This window comes from Myxine glutinosa, chromosome 11 (assembly GCF_964187855.1).
Source record: "Myxine glutinosa chromosome 11, kmMyxGlut1.1, whole genome shotgun sequence".
NCBI classification, from domain to species: domain Eukaryota; kingdom Metazoa; phylum Chordata; class Myxini; order Myxiniformes; family Myxinidae; genus Myxine; species Myxine glutinosa.
The window spans coordinates 53,525,464-53,548,605 of record NC_136271.1 but is presented as its reverse complement, the minus strand read 5'-3'; the positions used below and the strand labels follow the sequence as shown (position 1 = coordinate 53,548,605).

Sequence of the window (23,142 nt, the reverse complement as noted above, 5' to 3'; positions counted from 1 at the left end):
AGTTTATTACATGCACATGGGTAGAAAGGGAATAGAGCTTTGAATTGCATCAGATGTGGCAATAAATGTGAATTGTTGCTCCTAGCTTGTCGGCTTGATGACAGAAGATGCCATTTGCATTTTTGCCGTCTCCATCCCTACCCCGTTTAAAATCCTCCATGGGCAGGGGCAACTTGCAAGTAAATATAATTGCAAAGGGATGTTTAATATCCACCAACTAATTCCGGCAGCCGTGACGCCCAGATCCATCTGAGGGACGGCACGCACACTCATTAATCACCCTACCTGAGAAACACTGGGATGCAGTCAGTTTATTGAGATTTGAGCCCAGGCTCGACAGCTTCAGCTAGTTGAAGATGTTCTAGTTGAAGATGATTAACATGGTCGCTTATAACCAAAACCCGACAAAAAGCCTTACGAAAATAGCGATATGCCATCTTGGTCAGCACATTGTCACATCGCTGGCGTCTTAAGCCGTTATTTTGTTTCGGCCTATTCAAATGTGCCTTACCGTACCTTGGAAACACTATCTACTCTCATGGAATAATTAAAGCATATAATCAAAATCTGGATTCGGATATGAGGATCGGAGCCTGTTCACTAAATATGTATCAAAATCTGCAGTGAAATCGAACAAAATTTAACACATAAGTGATTCTTATAACAAAGTATATATATATATATATATATATATATATATATATATATATATATATATATATATATATATATATATATATATATATATACATGTATACATATACATATATATATATATATATCTTTTACTCAGCTTTCAGCAAGGCTGTCCTTCCTCCTTCTCCACATTGCCAAAGCATCATACTTAATTTTTTATACTATTCCAACAATTATATTGAGTGAAGAGAATATTAAGGAATGTGCCCAAAGTGTAAATTTATTGAGTAAAGTGAAAAGAATTAACCAGGGAAATTGAGTATAATTAAAATAATTAGCAGCAGGATTGATGCCAAGGCTTCCGCAGTCGCACCTGTGTACTCCTTGGGCAAATCTCCGAGTAAAGAAGGCAAGATAAATTAAATGAAAGCTATAATTAAAAGAATGTGTCCCCCCACACCCCCCCCCCCTCCTGCTATGTCTATAGTCTATTTAATTTATTTCCTTCCTTTAAAAAGTAGAAAGTACACTGATGGACGAACAAGAACAAAGGCATCTTTAAAGGTAAATCTTTGGTGCTTTGGGGTTGGCGTGTTGATGAACTTTAAATGCGTGCTTATGCTTTACTGCAACGCTACTTCGAACAAGACAAGGTGCCTCGGTCCACTCACAAGCGCTCATATGGAAGATTGTGTGTGTGTGTGTGTGTGTGTGTGTGTGTGTGTGTGTGTGTGTGTGTGTGTGTGCGTGTGTGTCAATGGCGGATTATAGTGAGCCATTTGCTCCCAGCCCCAGATCCTGACCGGTCCAATTTTTTTTAAATTGAGTGAATAAAGTGTTTTTATGCAGTTTCTCCTTTTACAAACGAAAATAGCCGTCAGAACATGGTTCAAATTTGGTAATCTGTTCTATTCTTTCTAAAATGGAGTAATATGAGGGAACGGTCAAGGAAAACTGAGGAGTACATTGTGCGAGTGAGTGATGTGTGAATGGTGTGATGTTCCCTTTGCGTTAATATTACATAGAAGGCTGTGAGTTGTTCCGAGTGAGTGAACAGTGTGAAAAAGGCCACGAGATGTTCCATGTGAGTGAACGGTGTAAGGAGGGCCGTGAGGTCGGCCCAAAATGTTGAGATCGGACTGAAAATATCGTTTACCCCTGGCCCTGGCAAGGCTTTGTGTGTGTGCGTGTGTGTGTGTGTGTGTGTGTGTGTGTGTGTGTGTGTGTGTGTGTGTGTGTGTGTGTGTGTGTGTGTGTGTGTGTCTCTCATCAAGCATAGCATATACTTCTCTTTGCTAACCTCCCCCTTCCTTTCTCTCTTTTTTTCCCCCTTCCCTCCCTCTCCCCCCCCCCCCTCCTTTTTTTCTATCTCCCCCCCCACCCCTCTCTGTCTCTATCCCCTCCCCCTGCCCCCCCTACCCTCTCTCCCCTTCCACTCCTTCCCCCCTCCTGCGTTCCTTCCATCCCCCCTCTCACCTCCCTTCCCCTCTCCCCACTCCTCCTCTCCCCTCTCCCCACTCCTCCTCTCCCCACTCCTCCTCTCCCCTCTACTCCCCCACCCTCTCCCTCTCTACTCCCCCACCCTCTCCATCTTCTCCCAATCTCTCTCCCTTCCCTTCCCTCCTCCTCGCCTCCCGCTCCCCCTCGCCTCCCCCTCTTCCCCTTCACCTCACCTCCCCCCTTCCCTCCCAACCTCTCTCAATGCACCCACTCTCTTCATATTCTCGGCACAAAGGAACTCTGCGTTGTCCGGCAACTCCGGGCACTTTTGCTAGAGGGAATATAATGTATGTGGGTGGGGTTGACATTTTTTGAAATTGACCCAATTTTTAAGGTCATGACCTAGTTATAGATATTTTAACATTGTTCGCCAAACCCAACTCAGCTTTGTCTGTTCGAAACAGAATTGCCCTCTCTCGATAGCGTAGAGCAAGGCACATTTAGGCTTGATTTACATCGTTCCCCTACAGGTTAATGGTCAAGGTGAAATGGCGGACTGAAAAAAAAACATCGATATATTTTTGTCATCGTTCAATTTTGCCAATGTGGGTTCTGAAAGACCACTTTGCCTTCTTGCATCACAATAGTGTACCTACATTGAAATTGTGCACCTGATATTTGATTCGTGTCCTTGACCTACATTTTCGGATTGTGACCTAATTAACAAAAAACACCTTTTTGATCATAAATGGAATAATTTTCCTCTGATTTTCATGATGTTAAGTTGTGTGGATAGGGTGTAGATGGGGACACGTTTTCTTAATTTACACTCTATCCTTAAATGTTGAAGGTCAAGGTCAAAATATGGCCGGCATTGTTTCGCAGGCTAAGGTAAGTCGTGGATCGCAGATATCTGTTTTTTTTTTGCTACATACAGCTTTTGAGGCTAATGGAAGAGCAGAACAACAGAGGGCCGAGGGTGAACGAGTGTACGAGAACGTACCGATGCGATGCACCGCAGTACGAGAAGAGGCGCTGTGGGTGAATTGTCATTCCTGTCATGTTCTTCTTGTATGATGTGTTTCTGTACTCACACTCTTAAAAGCATGTTTATGTATTCAGCACTAAGCGAAAGGGAATGAGGCCCAATGGCACAAGAACAGTTAGATTGACAATGCGAGGCCAGGAAAACGACAGAATATGGCAAATGAATAGCCAGAGCCATAAATAATTGCCTTTTTTGCCATAATATAGCAGGTCATGTATTTGCAACCAGAGTATATTCATGTGCCACACCTAACCCCTCACCAATAGCCTATTAGGTTAATGGAGATTGGTCAGAGTAAAAGGTAAAAGCTGTGCTGGTGAAATCTGGTTACTGTTTAATTCTGTGCTAGGATCCAAATTACTCCTTAGGGAATGTAGGCCTTATTCTACAGAATATCAATGCTGGAGTACAATTCCCATGGCGAATGGAGATTAACCTGCATGGACACCAGTACAGTTAGACTATTCATAATCACAAAAGTAGGGTAATGCCAAAATCTAAATGTATCATTCAGTTTTGGTATGTACTGTATGTATATATATATAATAGTATATAACTGTATGTATATGTATATATATATATATATATATATATATATATATATATATATATAATTATATATAGGAAGGGTTAATCCCCTTGTCCGTTAAGCTGGCCGTCCCCCAATCCTGGAAGCTATAACGCTCCTTTCCGGGCGAGATTGGCCAGGGTGATTGGTCAATGGAGTCCCAAATACCTGAGTGCCAATCCAACCGCAAAGCAGGGAGATAACTCCCGCTCGGACCGCGGACAAGATGGAAATTGCCGAGCGGTTTAGCAATCCGAAGCCCGAGCCATGAACAAAAGACTAAACCCGATCCTGAGCGGTTTCCCAAATCGTGCCACAGGTACTCAATGGAGAGAAAGGACGAAGACGATCGAATGGAGAGGAAACCAAAGTAAAGGAAGAACAAATATGATTTATTAATTATGTACAAAAACCCAAAGAGGAAATGAAAGGGAAGGAATATACAAGAAGAAGAAGAAGAAGCAGGACACAGGGCAACCTTACCTATACAGTCTTACTTAACCCCAGGACGAACAAACAGACGTACATGGGAGGGTAGTGGTAGGAGGAGAAGGGTCCAAGCAGATGGTAGGGCGTTGAGGTCCGGCTCCAGTCCAGGCTGGAGAATGGGACGCAGCTTGCGTGTCGCTGGCGCACGATCGGACCTTACATATGGTGGGGGGGGGGGGGGGTAGTCCTTCGCAAGTCCGTATGCGCAGTTCTCTGCCCGTGACCTCCTTACTCAGCTTCTCAGGTGTTCAGCGCCGCTTAATGATTCCTCGTGCATCTGGTACAAACGAGCTCAACAACCGGCAACAATAGGGGTCTAGAGGGCCTCAGCCTATTTCAGCAATGCGAGCACCCCCACGTCTCTCTTTTCTCTCTCTTAGCACCTCCTCCTCTCAGCACTTCTCTGTGTCAAGGTGCCACGCTTGCGCTTATATAGTGCGCTTTGAAATCAAGCCGCATACTCTCGCACTCCACCCACCGGTGAGCTCACCTCAGCCCGGGTTGGTTAGCGAGGGCTCACCGGCTCTGCCCCTAACAGGGCCATGCCTCATTCTGGGCGCTCCACCCCCTTCCTCTCCAAGCTTGACCGCATGCGTAATGGCGGCGCTAAGGCAGCGAACGCTGCTGGCAAGGCGCGTACCACAATTTGGAGAGAGTCAAGCCGCAAAATGAATGGAATTGAAAAGGACCTATCTTATTTAATTAATGCAATGCACATGCAACTATTGGGTACACAGCCTTATCTGAAACACATATTAAGGAGATAACTAAAGTCCTATGGTGACCTACGTGTTGCATATGGCTTAACTATGGGTGCGACCTTTGACCTTTTAACAAATAGAATATTTACAAGAATTATTTACAAGTGAGGGTTATAAAACCGCAACACTGCACCCTCCTTTCCTCCAGGCCTGTTCCGGGCCGAAAAAACTTTAATTTAATGTGACACTTAGGTGTGTTAACCCTCTACTTTTAACCTCACCCTTAGTGTGACAGTTTTACACACTAAATATGTCCCGCCTGCTGCTTTGCATTCTACCTAACAGACACATTCCCACAGACTAACCGAATTGCGGAATGGTCTTCAAAACTACACATAAAGCCGGTGGGGAGCATGTTATTTACAAAGACACTACTATTTTGATTATTTACAAAACTGCAACCCTGTACCTGTCTTTTAGTACAGACAGGTGTCTTTTGGTACAACCTGTCTTTTGGGAGACAAAAGCAGGACTTTTGAAAAGAGGAAAATCATTGCCATGCACTGCACTGATACACCATAACATATGCACCCAAATCACAAAATGCACGAAAAGCACCACAAAGCACCAAAGAGCACCAAAAAAAGCACCATTATGAAAAATGCACAAAACAAGCATTTTTAAAATAATAAAATGGTGTCTTCTTCTTCTCTGCTCTGCTGGGCCGCTGGTTCTGGTTGACTTGATGGATCTTATTCATCTTGATGTTATTATTTAATAAAAGGGCACACACCGCGTCCGCTTTTTATTATTTGTATGGCCAGCAGGGCCAACTCCAGTGGTCCACCTGCATGGCATGGATGCCACTTTAGCACAGTGGTCCGCAACCAGATACTGCTGGCCACAGTGGCCGGTCCCAGCAGAGACACCAGGCCACAGTACGTGTGGTCCATAAGGTGGTGATAGGCCACAGAATGTGTGGTCCATGAGTGGTGACAGTGTGGTCCATATGATGCATCAGTGCAGGCCGGAGGCAGCGAAGGTGCGGGCACACAACTGCGGTCACCTGCGCTCTCCCCCCGGGCCCAAAAGAAACAAGTGGGAGATCTCGCGAGATCTTGGAGATGGCGGCAGGGATTTTCGAAGCTCCACACGGTCTCCACGTTTTTCGAAGTTAAGTCTGTTCACAATTGTATTTTGTCGAAACTGTATTTATCTTTCGGTGTGTGAAGTTATTGTGTGCAACTTTGGTTGTTTCTCGGTGTTTATCTTGCATAAATTGATCGTCTGTTTGCCGTGTCGCGAGCAAGGCCTTGTACAGTGTGCACTGTACAACCTTGAGGCTTTGTTTTTCTCTCAGTGGTCCGTCGTTTGTGATCCAATAACTTTCGTTCTCTGTATTCCCAGTCTTTTCACCCATAGCCTACTTCCTTGTGTAAATCTCAACTAAAAAAAAAACTAAAAAAAAACAAAAAAAAAAAAAACATTTCCTTCTCTGTTCTCATTCGTTTATTCATTCGTATTCGTTCGTTCGTTCTTCGACCACGTGTTTCTCCCCCATTTCCCCAGATAGTTTTCACTCATTAACCTTCAATGTTTACACTTTCCCCTCAAGTTATGTATTCCGTCATATTTTATAACACCTTTTTCTTCTTCTTCTTTAAAAGGCTGCTTTCGACTTGCTCACCAAATCAATTCATCCCAAAAAAAATATCCATCTCCTATAGTGCCTTTTTTCTACATTCCCTAAACTCTCCTGCACTCCATCCTCCATCCAGCGTCCTTAAACGTATTTTTAACTCGAAGGTCACAAGAAACTCATTTTGCAATAAATGTTCGTTTCCCATAAATCGTACACTTTCAAAAATCCAATCTCACCCCTCCCCTCCAAATCTTCCCCATAACCCCTCCCCTCCAAATCTTCCCCATCACCCCTCCCCTCCAAATCTTCCCCATCACCCATCCCTTTCAAATCTCCCCCCTTGCCCCCTCCCTCCTAAACTACCCCCTCACCCCTCCCCGCCAAGACGCCCCCTCGCCCCTCCCCTCCTAGACTCCTGCCTCACCCCTCCCCTCCAAATCTTCCCCATCACCCATCCCTTTCAAATCCCTCCCCTTGTCCCTTCCCTCCCAAACTCCCCCCTCACCCCTCCCCTTCAAATCTCCCCACCCTCATTGCTTCTCAATTTCCCCCCGCTCACTCCCCCTCCTCAAAGCGTCCTCCCCGCTTCTTCCCCCTTCAAACTCTCACCTCCATCTCCCCCAACCTTCTGCCTCGCTCTTCCCCCTCCTCAAATAACACCTCATTGTGGCTCACCCAATCACCATCAAACCTTTTGTCCGCCCCATCCTTCCCTTTCTCCAAGCTATTCTGAAATCTCTGACACACCTTCAACAGCTCTCCCTACCTCTTCCACCTCTTCCACATCTTACCCTACCCCTCCTCCCCCCTGTTCTGTATCTGATGCTCCCCCTTCCTCTTCATTAACGGTATGGACCTCAAACATCCGGGGCCTTCGTTCAAACTTAACTGATCTCTCCATACAGGTTGCTTCTGTCAAACCAGACGTGATCTGCTTAACAGAAACTTTCCTCCTTTATGATGTCTCTGATTCCATAGTATCTCTCCCGGGCTACTCCCTCCTCCGGTATGATAGACCTGAGCCTCGTCCTGGAGGCGGGGTTGCTATCTTTATCAAAAACTCTCTTCCTCACTCGCCCTGCACTGCACTCTCTCCACCTCACCCCCAGGAATACCTCTGGCTACGGCTTCCCCTTCGCTCCCACCTCTTGTTCATATGTGTGTTGTACCGTCCACCAAACAGTGATGACTCCATCGACATCTTGCTGTCTGATGATATGGACCAACTTCTATCTACTCATCCCAACTCTCTCTTCCTCATATGTGGTGATTTCAACTGTCATCATGCCAGTTGGCTGGGTGTGGGTACCTCTCTCACCAGCCATGGCTCCTCAGCAAAGGACTTCTGCGACTCACTGGGACTGACACAATCTGTCAATTTCCCGACCCGGATCTCAGTCAACGGAACATCTTCTCTTCTGGACTTGGTTATGACTAACTTCCCTGAAAATGTCTGCTGCTCTTCTTCTGCTCCGATCGGATCATCTGATCATGTCCTTGTTAAAGTGGACATCTCTCTGACCATCCTCAGGGAGCCTGCTCAGCGTCGACGAGTCTGGCATTTCACTCAGGCCAACTGGCACGGTCTTCAAGCAGCCATCAATCATCTGGACTGGTCTCCCATCTCTACCACCTCTGACATCAACTCATCCTGGGAATTCTTCCAAAGTAAATTGCTCTCTCTCATGCACAGATTTATCCCATCTCGTCTTCAGTTGTCATACCCTTCCTCCCGTCCATGGTACACGGAATCTTGTGGTGAGGCTGTTGCCCAGAAACAACTTGCCTTCGTCTCCTGGAAAGCAAATCCAACGGAAGGAAATCTCATTTCCTTTCACAAAGCCCGAAACAAGTGTGTGTCCACCCTCAGGAGAGCCAGGAAACAATATCTCTCCGTTCTCAAGACCGAACTCTCTTATCTGTCTCCCTCTTCCAAATCCTGGTGGCGTCTGGTCAAATCCGTTTCTGGTGTTTGTTCCCCCTCCATCCCCTCCCTTACCTCAAACGGCTACACAGCTGACTCCGCACGTGAAAAAGCTGAATGCCTCAACTCTGTGTTTGCCTCTAAATCTTGTGTCCCAAACCCATCCCTCTCTGTACCCACCATACCCAGTCGTACCCTGCTGCTCCTGGACTCCGTGTCCTTTCCTCCTGACAAGGTGGAAAAGTTTCTGTCAACCCTCGACTCTGATTCTGCAACTGGACCCGACGGCATCAGCCCACGGGTCCTAAAATCCTGCTCTGCTGCTCTATCTCACCCTCTCTCTGTTCTCTTCACCCTCTCTTTTGCTCAAGGTCAACTGCCATCTGCTTGGAAATCAGCCAACATCACCGCTTTGCACAAAAAAGGTGCAAAAACAGATCCTAGCAACTACAGACCAATCAGCCTTCTCCCAATTATCAGCAAAGTCATGGAATCCATCATTGCTTCTGATATGAAATCTTTCCTCTTCTCCAATGGCTTGATCTCTGATCATCAATTTGGTTTCAGACCAGGTCACTCTACTCTGGACATGCTGCTTCTGCTGTCTCAACAATGGATGGAGGTCCTCAATGCCAAACAGGAAATTAGAGCTGTCTCCCTCGACATATCACGTGCCTTCGACACGGTCTGGCACCCCGCTCTGCTCACCAAACTCTCCTCCTTTGGTATCCATGGAAATCTCCACGCATGGCTGGCGGACTTCCTCTCTAGTCGTCGTCAACGTGTGGCCCTGAATGGGTTTCTCTCATCTCCTCTTCCTGTTCAGGCTGGAGTTCCCCAAGGCAGTGTTCTGGGCCCCGTGCTTTTCCTGGTCTTCATCAATGATCTCTCTGACTCTCTCGAAAATCCTCTCTATCTCTTTGCTGATGACTCCACTCTCTGCCGCTCCATTCCTCTTCCCTCAGATCGGCAGTCTGCTGCCTCCTCACTCTCTGAAGACCTGGACAAAATCACAGACTGGTCAAACAAGTGGAACATGTCTTTCAATCCTGACAAATCTCACACTCTTACTATGTCTCTCCGAAAAGATCGACTGGACAACCCTCCCATCTACTTTCTCAACAATCCTCTCCAAGAAGTTCTGTCGCTCAAGATTTTGGGTCTCACTATCTGCCATGATCTTTCTTGGGAAAACCACATTTCCAAGCTGGCCTCCAAAGCCAGTCGCCGACTGGGCATCCTCCGTCGTGCGAAGTCCTTCCTCGGCACACCTGAGCTCCTCACCACATACAAGGCTTTCATCCGCAGCTCAATGGAATACTGTTCTCCCCTATGGGCCGGTGCTCCTGCCTCACACCTAGCTCGGCTTCACGCTGTTGAAACCAAAGCTTTCAGAATTATTGGAATCTCCCGCGATGAAGCTATCTCTGAGGGCCTTTCACTCACTCACCGCAGGCAGGTAGGTGGTCTTTCTGTCTTCTACCGACTCCTCTCCGGCCTTGCACCCCCAGCTCTCTCTGTGCTCTGTCCCCCAAATATTCCTACAGGTCGCACAAGATCTGCCAGCAACCCTCTGATGGTTAAACTGCCGAAATCTCGGCTCTCCGCTCACCTTCACTCTTTCATTCCTCTTTTCTCCCGCCTCTGGAACAAACTCCCTCACTCCCTCCAATCCCACTCCTCCCTCCAGGTCTTTAAAACAGCTGTTCACCACCATCTCTTATCTTCCCCCATCCAAAACCTTGATCTTTTCTACCCCCGCTAATTCACCCCAGATCCACCTTGTTTGAAATTCCAACTTCTTTCCTGGAAGTCCTGGCAGTGTCCATATGTTTTATACCTCTCCCACTGCCCCCTTCCCACGCCCCCCCCCCCCCCAAAGCCCTCGCCCTCTCTCAGATCTCGATGTCTCCATGTCTCTCGGTCCCTGCTCTCAAATGTTGTGTTTGTGTCCTTCCCCCTCTCTCCCCATCTTGTCTACCGCTCCCTATGTTATATGTTTTATGTGTCGGTTTGTCTTTCTGTGTGATTAATGTTCGCTCTTTCACGAGCCTCGATCTTGTATACAAAAAAAAAATAAAAAAAAATAAATAAATAAATAAATAAAAATCCATGAGTGGGGGAAGGAGGACAAGCAAAGCAGCGGGGCAAGGCCGCAAGAGTACACGTTAAAACAAGGCAATGCAACATAGAGAGCGCGGGAGAGTGAGCTGAGAAAGCTCGTCCCTACCGTTCGTCACCCCCCATGTCACCTACACTACCCCTTGCCCCTCTCCGTATTTACACCATTTACAAATTCGTCTCTTCTGTCTCGTCCCCCATATCTCCCTCTAGTTCCAAATTCATCATCAATCCCTCCTAAGGAGGAAGAGATGGAATCACAAACACAATGTCACCCCCACGTCATGATGCGTCTTACCATTCCCAAACATCTGCAAAAACATGGTGTGGAGTACTGTCACCTTGGGTGAGTGGATGCGGATGGTGCGAAGAGATTTTCTCCTAACTACCTTCTAAATGACATTAACACACTTTACACTACCCGGGGTCTTTCCCTGTCAAACCATTGGCCACTTTACTCAATGCGGTTCTAAAAACCAATTCCCATTGGACATACTGTGGCGCTCACCAAATTTGGGGTCTCACTCCCCCGATTACTTCCCCCTGTGCCCTCACACAATTTCAGGGCTGGGTCGTGTGGCTCACCAGCAGGTCCGCACACCTGCACACCTCCGCCACTGTACGTCGCCACCCGAGCTTACCTGCTCCTCACCCTAACCTACCTGGGGAAGGCCCTCTGGCTCCCTTACCCCACTACCGCCCTCTCTGGCATCAGGCTACCTGGGTCCTCTCCCTAGGATCCTCGGGCCCCACCGAACTCTAAATGGCTCCCAGAGCCTACTTGCGGCCTCACCTGGCCGACAGACTAACAGTGGTGGAGTGCCCATTTAACCATTCTCACTAACAGGCCACATGCCCAGCCATTCCACTTTACTCATGCACCAATCACAGCAGTATTCTGCTACTCTCGCACCACAGATTTTAATATCCAACCACAATTTACCTACTCCCTTTTTTCCTACTTTTAAACTACCCTCCCCGGGTATTCGGGAAGGGGTCCATCCTTTCCCCATCCACTCCTTCGCACCATATACTCCACTCCACATATTCCACACTACTCACTCCACACCATCCAATCCATACTATTTATTCCATACCATCTATTCCACACAACCATTCTCCATACACCTGTACTTCTCCACTTGCACACCTTGCAAGTCAATCCACTCAACGCAATGCCATTCATCATGCTCACCACAAATACTCTCGTTCAATTCCTCATTTCATCACTCTCACTACAAACACATAGCATCATCTAATCTAACTACTGCCCTTCTATTACTCGTGCTTCCCAGTCATCCCTTACACAATGCACATCCCACGTCATTATTATCCGTCTAATCTACCTACGTCCCCACTACAGGTATAATGTCGCTACTTAAATCTACAGTTACCTATGGTCATTTCCTAGATCCCTAATCATTATCCTAACCCTCCCGGGCTAGATTGTACAGCCAAAACCCCATAAACTATAGCTCATGTGCCCAAAGTACGATGTGAGGGATGGTAGATCGACCATCCTTCTACACCATATACCATTTGCCATCAATTCCCCTATCACTACCAAATGTCCATTAAACTTGAGCCTCTTGGTGCGAATACATTTTTACTGCTCGGTTTCAAAAAACCGAGCAATGCATACGGGTGGTTGGTCTCCTACAGGTTGGGTCCGTCCGGCAATCGGATTCAGGGGAGGAGGTTTCGTCGGGTCAAGACTCCAGGCACCAATCTCGGCGCAAGGCCTTGCGCTCCCAAGCGCGATGGCCCAGCCTTGCCCGGCCGGAGCGCCGCCACCGCAAGGGGGCGCTGCTCCGACCCCTCCTACCTCCCCTTGAACCGGGTCGGTCGCCTTGCCTGGCAAAGCGCGGAATCGACCGTACAGGGCGGAGCCCGGCCCGAATCGTGCACGGCGCTTCGTGCAGGAGCGACACGGCTACGATCCCGGCCGGCCCCCGCAGCACACAAAGCGCACCACGCCCCGAAAGCTCGCGTCGGCTAAACGTTGGCCTAACCGCTGTCCCGGTTAACGTCGATGCTCGGATTGCGTTCTCACACCACGCGTTCTGTTCTACACTCGTACATCCTGACGCTCCAACGCCTCTCGTACAACCCATACATTCCCTGCACTCTATCACCGCACTCTCTGTTACACACCACTCCTCGGTTGCACACCTCTCCCCCGTTACGTACTCCGTAACACTCACGGGTGTGCACTCTCTTGCACACCCGCTCAGCGCACACCTACCCGTGGGTGTGCAATCCCCCGTCGCACACCCAATCACACGCTCCACAACCAACTCAGGTGTGCATTCTCGCACACTCGCCGCAACAAACTCACTCTCCGTGTCACAATCACTCCCACTATCACACTCTGTTTTGCATTCATTCTCACTTTCGCTCTCTGTATCACACTCGTGCTCCGGCACCATTCGCACACGCGCGCCATTTCCACTCACACAGCGCACCACGGACCTCCCACAAACGCCCGTGGTACGCTGGGATCCCAAGCTTGCGAAAATTCTTCCAAACCAAACACTTTCCTGCAAAATCTCTTTGCACCATATACAGCCCGGCTCACCTTTGGGATCCTCCTGTCCACACGCACCTGCAAATCTTTATAAGGATTAGCAAGTATGGCATCAGGATGCGAATACAGACTTTGGGCATATTCCATTCCTTCCTCCCGCGAGTGCTTTTCTAAGTCTGCGGTCTCTCCAATTTCCACTATTTGTTCGATTATTTCTTTTTCCTTGTTAAGCCCAACGACCGCTGGCGCTAATAAAAGCAAATTTTCTACTTCGGCGGTCGCCGGCTTCTCTATACCCCGGGTCGCGATTTCTACACCCATCCACATGTCTGCGCTTTGCTCCACCTCGCTCAACCCGCGCTCCTCGAGTCGCCCTTCCTCGTCGCGTACAAATGCGACCACCTCGCTCAACCTGCGGTTAACCTCCCTCTCACATTCCCTTGTTTCATATCTGGCTTGCCCCCTCGCCAGTCCCTCATTTACTCCACGGGCTTGGCCATTTATGTCATCCAATTGGTCCCCTACTTTGCCCTCTAATCCTACCAATTTGACTTCTAAGCCCCCAATTTGGCTTCCCAATTGCTCCCCCATTCTATTTTCCATTCCCTCACTATTAGCCCTCATTTCTGCCATTTCTTTCCTTAATCCCCCAATTTGGCTTTCCAATTGCTCCCCCATTCTATTTTCCATTCCCTCACTATTAGCCCTCATTTCTCCCATTTCCTGACTCAATCCCCCAATTTGGCTTCCCAATTTGTTCATTTCCCTCCTGGATTGTCCCCTTCACGCCTTGCTTCGTCCCTTTGCAGGTTGATGGACGCCTGTATTTGCGCCATAAATTGCGCCATGAGGGCTTGCATGTCGCCCACCCCCATTAGCGCAGCGGGCGCGGCCCCTACCGCCATGTGCGAGGCGCCGCCATTTTGTGTGCCTGCAACCCCCTCTACCGCACCTTCATTGCCTTCCTCCTCCATTTCTTCCCTGGGGTCCTGGGTCGACCCTAACTCCTCCTCTATCTCCTCATTTTCCCCCACCGGCATTCGATCGCCTTGGGTATCCATGGCACGACTCAATTTGGATCTTTTAATAAAATTTTGGCCGCTCAAAATTTTGACCAAATTTTTTCAGATGTTAACAAATTTGGTTCGGGTCCAATCCCACTCCCAGACACCAATTGTCGCGGATTCGGGGGTCGGCGCTCCCCTTACCAAGGGGGGGTTAATCACCTTGTCTTTAAAGCTGGCCGTCCCCCAATCCTGGAAGCTATAACGCTCCTTTCCGGTCGAGATTGGCCAGGGTGATTGGTCAATGGAGTCCCAAATACCTGAGTGCCAATCCGACCGCAAAGCAAGGAGATAACTCCCGCTCGGACTGCGGACAAGATGGAAATTGCCGAGCGGTTTAGCAATCCGAAGCCCGAGCCATTAACAAAAGACTAAACCCGATCCTGAGCGGTTTCCCAAATCGTGCCACAGGTACTCAATGGAGAGAAAGGACGAAGACGATCGAATGGAGAGGAAACCAAAGTAAAGAAAGAACAAAATTAATATGATTTATTAATTATGTGCAAAAACCCAAAGAGGAAACGAAAGGGAAGGAATATACAAGAATAAGAAGAAGAAGCAGACATAGGGCAACCTTACCTATACAGTCTTACTTAACCCAGGACGAACAAACAGACTTACACGGGAGGGTAGTAGTAGGAGGAGAAGGGTCCAAGCAGATGGTAGGGCGTTGAGGTCCGGCTCCGGTCCAGGCTGGAGAATGGGAGGCAGCTTGCGTGTCGCTGGCACAGGTTCGGACCTTACATAAGGCGGGGGGGGGGGGGGGGTAGTCCTTCGCAAGTCCGTATGCGCAGTTCTCTGCTCGTGACCTCCTTACTCAGCTTCTCAGGTGTTCAGCGCCGCTTAATGATTCCTCGCGCATCTGGTACAAACGAGCTCAACAACTGGCAACAATAGGGGTCTAGAGGGCCTCAGCCTATTGCAGCAATGCGAGCACCCCTAACGTCTCTCTCTTCTCTCTCTTAGCACCTCCTCCTCTCAGCACTTCTCTGTGTCAAGGCTCTGCGCTTGCACTTATATAGTGCACTTTGAAATCAAGCCGCGTACTCTCGCACTCCGCCCACCGGTGAGCTCACCTCAGCCCGGGTTGGTTAGCGAGGGCTCACCGGCTCCGCCCCTAACAGGGCCACGCCTCGTTCTGGGCGCTCCGCCCCCTTCTTCTCCAAGCTTGACCGCGTGTGTAATGGCGGCGCTAAGGCAGCGAACGCTGCTGGCAAGGCGCGTACCATAATTTGGAGAGAGTCAAGCCGCAAAATGAATGGAATTGAAAAGGACCTATCTTATTTAATTAATGCAACGCAGATGCAACTATTGGGAACACAGCCTTATCTGAAACACATATTAAGGAGATAACTAAAGTCCTATGGTGAGCTACGTGTTGCATATGGCTTAACTATGGGTGCGACCTTTGACCTTTTAACAAATAGAATATTTACAAGAATTATTTACAAGTGAGGGATATAAAACCGCAACAATATATACTGTATGTATGTATATACAGTATATATATATATATATATATATATATATATATATATATATATATATATATATATATATATATATATATATATATATATATATATATATATATATATATATATATATATATATATATATATATCTATATACATACATACATACATACATATATATATATATACTATATATATATATATATATATATATATATATATATATATATATATATATATATATATATATATATATATATATATATAGATAGATATATATATAGATATAGATATATATAGATATAGATATATATATATATAGATATATATAGATATATATATATATATCTATATATATATATATATATATATATATATATATATATATATATATATATATATGTGTACATATTTATATATATTTATACATATATTTATTTATACAGATATTTAAAAAAAATTCATGTATGCTGCTTCCTGGTCCATAGAAGTCCTTTCATGAAGTGCCAATAAGATGCACTGTATCTTGGAACACATCATCCCAGTTGTGATGTGGACATCAGACATACCTTCATCCCTCACAATAATAGGCCGTTGTTCTGGTTCCCTCACATGTTCCAAGTTTGTGTCAATTGTACCTTCGAGTCATCTGTCATTGTCTCCTCCACGACCCCATTAAAAGTGTTCTGTGTTGGTTTCACCACGTTACCTCATCAGGGCCTCTCTGGTCTATATTTTCTCTGGCTGGCCTTTGAGGTTCTAATGCTGACTCTTGATGAGACACTTACCTAAAATGTGGAGAGATTGCTGAAAACGACATTTCCTGTCACCATCTCATTTTTTGCAATCACAGGATCCCCCTCCGAATTGGAATGACACCCAAGGCCAGGCACACAAATCCTGCACAGTGCCGAATGAAGACGACTCTGTGGTCGAAACGTCGCCACTAACCCATCAGCTGGCTGGAAGCGGTGCTACTACCGGCTGGCAGTACGTAGTTGGTGGTTCCTTCAGTTTTGCAATACCTCATTGTAATCCATCTGCTATGTACTTTATATGAATTGTATATGCCTTTTATACGACCCATGTAGGGAATGTTTATACTTGGATCTTCTGAGGGTTGGAAACAGACGGGCAACTGGAGTCTCGCTTTCTGTTGATGTCAACGATCGGACAAGTTTGAATATGCGTAGTGTCTGCCAGGTTCATGTTGTCTTGGAGTTCTGCCACACATGTGCCATCGAGCAGCCCAAACAACCCAGGAAAGTGTAAATCTGTCTTGAGCAAACCGACGATTCGGCAAAGTGCAAAAGGGAAGTTTAAATCTTAATTCAATTAAAAACGGGGTGCGGGAAAGGTCACGTGCCATTATTTGTCAGCACCTCTTATGTGCCAGAGGCTCATGAGGTGCAACGCTTCCTTTCATTGATGAATGAAAAATCCATTGCACTTGCTTGATCCGACCTGCAAACAGGATTTAATAGAAAACAGCTGTGGATGTGGCAGGGAATGAACCGAAGATGGTTCTTTATTCTGTACCCAGACGGCCGTGTGGTATCGGGGCCGGAACTGGCATTTGGTCGGCTGTGGGCACCCGGTGGGAACAGTGTCGGGCTGGCTCATGGTCTTTGGTTTACTGTCTGGGTAACTACGTGGGGGCACTACCATCTGCATGCTCTGCGGCATTTCCATCTGCTTGCGGCCTTATCCGATATCCATTTCACCGTGAAGTTCCCTTTTTGGCAAATTGCACACATCCATCTGGATGATCAGCAGACCCGGTCAACGAGCGGAATATCGAAGTATCAGATTATGCTCTACCCTCCCACATTCGATCAAAAGCTTCATCTTTGGCGCAGAACAAACAGAAATTGTCTCTTGGGCCTGCAGAATCCTCGAAAAGCAAGGTATGACAAATGTATGGATCTAATGCACACGACCAGCTTCATCAAAATGCTGACACCTTCACAACTCCTTAGTATCTACAATCGATAAATAACTGCTCATTTCTTTTGTTAACAATCTTCAGGACAAATCCTGTGCTCTATCAAAGCCCTTTGGTCCGAGCTTCCTCTGCTTCGTGGAGACCTACTTCTCAAGTGCCCGCCATTGTGTAAAGCTCCCGGTTTGTTGAGCATGTGGGTTTATGACGACACTTTACTTGCTTCAAGTCAGGGTTCCTATGTAGATCAAGAGGGGCTTCTTCATTGTGGGCATTCAATCTCACCTTGTGCCAAGTTTCCTTCCGACCGGAATACAGATCGCGTCCAGGCGTTGCCGTGCGCTGGAAGCATCGCACTATCGCTCTTCATTAATTACTTACGGAGTCCAACATGCCAAGTAACGCTTCTTGTGCACCGACAGCAATAAATTAAGTGGTTATTTTGCCAGCTGTATGACGTTCATTTGGTCTTGGAGTTCGAGCGACCACTTCTTACAACTTTCGACCAAGGGGGAGGGAGGGGGGAAGGGGAGAGGGGAAGGGGGGGAGGCAGGAGAGGAAGGGGGTTCATATATATGCTGTTGGGTGAATGTGGCATTCATCACGTTTCTGAGTTAAGTGTGATGCAGTTCAGGAAGAAGAAGAAGCCGTACTACAAACTTCGTACACTTCCAGAATTGTTTGATTTATTTGTATTCAAATGTCTGGTGATTGTTTTGTATTTATTTATGTGAATGTATACTTGTATATAACTGTCATTAATTTTAAAAGGCTTTGGCACTATCGAGGGATTTTTTTTTTTAAACGATCTTTATTTTTTCTATTTTTTATTTGGCCTAAACCGCTCCCAAGCACTCACTGATGAACCTCTGAAAGTTTGACGAAGATCCGTTCAGCCATCTCTGAGAAAAATGGCGACACACAGACAGACACGCATACAGACATCTCTCTTATATAGTAGATATACATGCAGCTCTATGTGGTAATCTAATCTAATCTAAGTTTTGTCCACAGCACTGCTACCATTTCATGCATTAACTGGGTGTGACACCACCTCCTATTTTGCAAATCACACCAAACAAACATCATGGAAAGTCTTCAAAGAGCACCATAAACTGCTGAAGAACTTGGGCATTGGTGAACTCACAGAGGAGACAATCAAATCTGCAGAAGCGTTCGTCTGCAGAATATATAATGTGCACAGAACAACCTCTGTTGATTCAGCACGACATATGTTGTTCTCCAAGACTGGTAAACCAGAAGCAATGTCACCGACAAGTGATGCTCTTCATTTCCATTTGATGCGATACACTATCAAGCTATGGTATGGAGAAATGCTCATTGTGCCATACCTGACCTTCCTGCACCTGTGGAAATGGGATGGAAACGTGGTGATTCAGGACTAGAGCCTATTCTGATGTCACTGAGTCCTATCCCAGAAAGTTGCCTCGAGTTGATTTGTTGTGCATGCCACAAGCATTGCAAGACTCGACGCTGCAAATGTCGCTATTCAGAGTTGAGGTGCACATCAATGTGTACCTGTCAGCAACAGAGTGACAATCAGACCTCTTGTATGAATTTGATGTAGTTTGGCAAAACAACATGTGTGACATTCCTGAATGTTTGTGCTTCATGGCCATGTATACTTAATTTTAGAATAAATGGTTGTATGAAACATTGTCTTATTAAAACCATTTCCCATTTTATAGTGTCCAATTTCAATATCAGTTTGAATGTCTCTTTCAATATGTCGCCAACCATAAAATAGACTAGACGGATTTATGAACAAAGACCATGTATAAGCTTCTTGGTGCATTTTGGGGTAAAAGTTGTAAAGTTAAAGTAAAAGAGCTGCATGTATATACATGATATATAAATGCTTGTTCAAAGAAATTGTCCAAAAATGGCAATTTGGCGGCCATTTTGTTTATGCTAATTAGAAGGTCAAAAACTCAAAATTCGGCTTGGGAACTGGGTTAATCGAATTCAACATACCGTAATTATGTTAAAAAGTGAGGTTCCAAACTTTTACACAAAAATGCACCGAGAAGCTTATACAGTCACGTGAAAAAGTAAGTACACCCCATGTAAAGTTTTGACTTTTTGAACATATTTCAACATACATCTATTTGATCTTCATTTCAACAATACTGATAGATAAAGGTGATATAATATAACAAATATCATGAAACATTTACATTTTGTAGTCCATTGTATAATTTAAATAAACATAAATGCAAATTTTGCATGTGGAAAAAGTAAGTACACCCTTGGCCCCTTTGTGGTATTGGTATTGTGGTATTGCCCCCTTTGGCAGAAACAAGCTCAAGTAGGCGTTTCTTATAACTGTCTTCCAGTCTCTGACATCGACTGGGTGAAATGTTTGCCCACTCCTCCATGCAGAATTCTTTCAGCTGTGCAATGTTTGAGGGGTTTCTTGCATGCACAGCTCGTTTCAAATCCCCCAACAACATCTCAATGGGATTTAGATCCGGGCTTTGACTTGGCCATTCCAGAACCCTCCATTTCTTTCTTTTCAGCCATTTATTGGTGGATTTACGAGTATGTTTAGGGTCATTGTCATGTTGCAAGGTCCAGCTTCGGTTGAGCTTCAACTTTCCGACAGATGGCCTCACATTATCCTCAAGCACCCTCTGGTACAATGAAGAATTCATAGTGGATTCTATGATGGTGAGCTGCCCAAGCCCTGATGCAGCAAAACTGCCCCAAACCATAATATTTCTACCACCATGCTTTACAGTTGGTATCAGGTTCTTATGGTCAAATGCTGTCTTTGGTTTTCGCCAAACATGTCTTCTGGTACTCTGGCCAAATAGCTCCACCTTTGAGTCATCTGTCCAGAGCACATTGTTCCAGAAATGCTGGTCTTTGCCTAGGTGTTCATTCACAAACTTTAGTCTTGCCCTGGTGTTCTTTCTAGACAGCAAAGGTTTCCTCCTGGCACACCCCCCATGTAGATCAAATTTGTGCAGCCTCTTTCTAATGGTGGACTCGTGCATTTTGACATCAACAGTGGCAAGAGCTACCTGTAGGTCCCGTGATGACATTCTGGGGTTCTTAGAGACGACTTTCAGCATCTTGCGGGTCTGCTCTCGGGCTGAACTTGCTGGGGCGGCCTGGCCTGAACAAGTTGGCAGTTGTTTGGAATCTTCTCCACTTGTACATGATCTTCCGGACAGTCGAATGATTGATTTCAAATTGTTTGGAGATCTTTTTAAATCCCTTCCCAGACTCGTAGGTATCTATAACCTTCTTTCTGAAGGCCTCAGAGCGCTCTTTTGATCTCGGCATGGTGACGCCGCACACTTCAACAACAAAGAGCAAACCAAACTAAATGTCTGAGGTTTAAATAAGACAGGTTCCTCCAAGATCCTCTCTGACGATGTTCTAATCATTTGCACCTGAGCTGGTGCACCTGATTCTAATTTTAGGTATTTGAAGTAGTGATAAATGTAGGGGTGTACTTACTTTTTCCACATGCGAAATTTGCATTTATGTTTATTTAAATTATACAATGGACTACAAAATGTAAATGTTTCATGATATTTGTTATATTATATCACCTTTATCTATCAATATTGTTGAAATGAAGATCAAATAGCTGTATGTTGAAATATGTTGAAAAAGTCAAAACTTTACATGGGGCGTACTTACTTTTTCACGTGACTGTACATGGCCTTTTTGCATAAATCCGTCTAGTATATGGAGTCCATTTGTATGAAAGATGCCTGATGGGATTCCTGAGGTGATAAATGCTGAATATATATGTTGTGTTGTTTACCTGAAATGTCGCAACACACCTCCTCGGGATTTTAAACAGTAAGCGATGGAGTCCCCCATTTGGTGCTCATTTATTCACCGCGCAATTCCGCATGGTAATGCTCTGTTTCAATGCACAAGTTATGCCGAGAGTTCATACATCAATTTGGGTGTTTGCCCTCCGCTGCGCCTGCACCATATGTTTGCACTGTGCCCGCGGAGTGCCATTTACATCTTGACGGACATCTTGATGGGCCCAGGAAAATATCAGGCCAACAATCCTGCGAGACAAGCATTCAAAAGTCCATGGCTATTCCTTGCGGAGAGATCTCCTCGGATTGATGATATTTGAATTCACACTGCTTTTGTCGTATTCGTTTTTGGCGAATGCACATTGGGTCGGGATGCAAGAAAGAGTTTGACTTGCTGGTTGCATCATCGCCGAAGTGCAACTGTGCCACTGATGCGGTGCCCTTGCACATTGGGGCAGGAATTATTCCTTTGTTCAGGGTGCCGGGGGTTTAACTCGCCAATTATTCGTGAAATACACCATGGGATCTATGGTCCACCAACTAATGGTAGCAGGCAGGATATCCCGGTTGAATGCCCATCAGAGAGACTGTGCACACTTTGATGCAACGCTTGGATTGGTCTACGAAGCACCAATCCGACAGTTTATAGTTGCTTTGAAAATCAAACTCAAACTTGACAGCTCAAGGCCAAGAGTTCTGCTCGGCATCTTTCCTGACACCTTGTGAGTGGTTAATATATTCATGATGTGAATAATTCCATTCTGCCTGCAACTGTCCTGCATACCTTCAGTCTTGGAGCGTTGAGGCTCGTGGCGGGGCAGTTGCTTTTAAGTGGCTGACTTCCTCGACTTGGAAGGGAAACCTTAGCTTGCTTTGTAACATCTGCAATAAATGTCTCTCTCCCCCTCAGGTCAGTCACAATACAATACCAATATTATCTCAAATGAGAACTGCCTGAGCTCTATCGCTCTTCCAAGACTTGGTAGTGGCTGATGGAGTCTGTCTCTGCTGCATGCTCTTCCTCCTTCCCCTTACTCTCCACAAAACGCCTCCACAGAAGGTTCTGCAAATGATGTGGCAGAGTGTTTTAGAGTCGGTTTTTGTTTTTTGATCTTGAATCTCTCCAACTCATCCTTGAAATCCCCAACCCAATTTGGTCTTCATTCCGCCTCACCTCATGCCCACTTCCATAAACTCTTTCCCCCTTAATGACTCCCCACTGCCATTTTGACACTGAGTTTTCCCCTGAGAAGGTGAAAATGTTTCTGGATGAATTTGACATCTTCTCTGCTGCACGTCCAGATGGCATAATTTCCCATATTCTTAAGAAATGCTTTGACATCTGCTTTGTCCTTTTTCAAGACCACCTATTTAAAGAGAAGATGGCAGATTTCACCCCTGTCCGCAAGAATAGTGGTAAGACAAATCCACTCAATGACAAACCAGGCAGCCTTTTCCCATGATGACACAAACAAGAAAGAGCAATCAGAGATTGTAGACCCCTCACCAGGATTTTAAAGGCGTTTAGTGGTTTTTAAGGCTTTCTGTGTTGACAAATATGGTGGCCGAACCACGTGACCGATGACCTCATTATTATTATTATTTCTCCACCGATTTATCCTTAGATGACGCTCAAGAAATTTCATCTTGATCGGATGAAGTTTTGTACTTATCGAATTATGACGACATAATGGAGGCTCCATTATGACATCATCATTAACATATTTTATTCCCCATGGAGAGTTCTTTACAT

General features: G+C 45.8%; 1 long non-coding RNA gene across 1 annotated transcript; it reads left to right on the top strand.

Annotated features, from left to right (window-relative positions):
* Positions 1-953: 953 nt before the first annotated feature.
* On the top strand, positions 954-19,281 carry LOC137436664 (uncharacterized). The gene is made up of 4 exons (XR_010986337.2): positions 954-1,200; positions 3,014-3,113; positions 16,489-16,625; positions 18,592-19,281. It is a non-coding gene; the product is annotated as an uncharacterized LOC137436664 (long non-coding RNA).
* Positions 19,282-23,142: the final 3,861 nt, after the last annotated feature.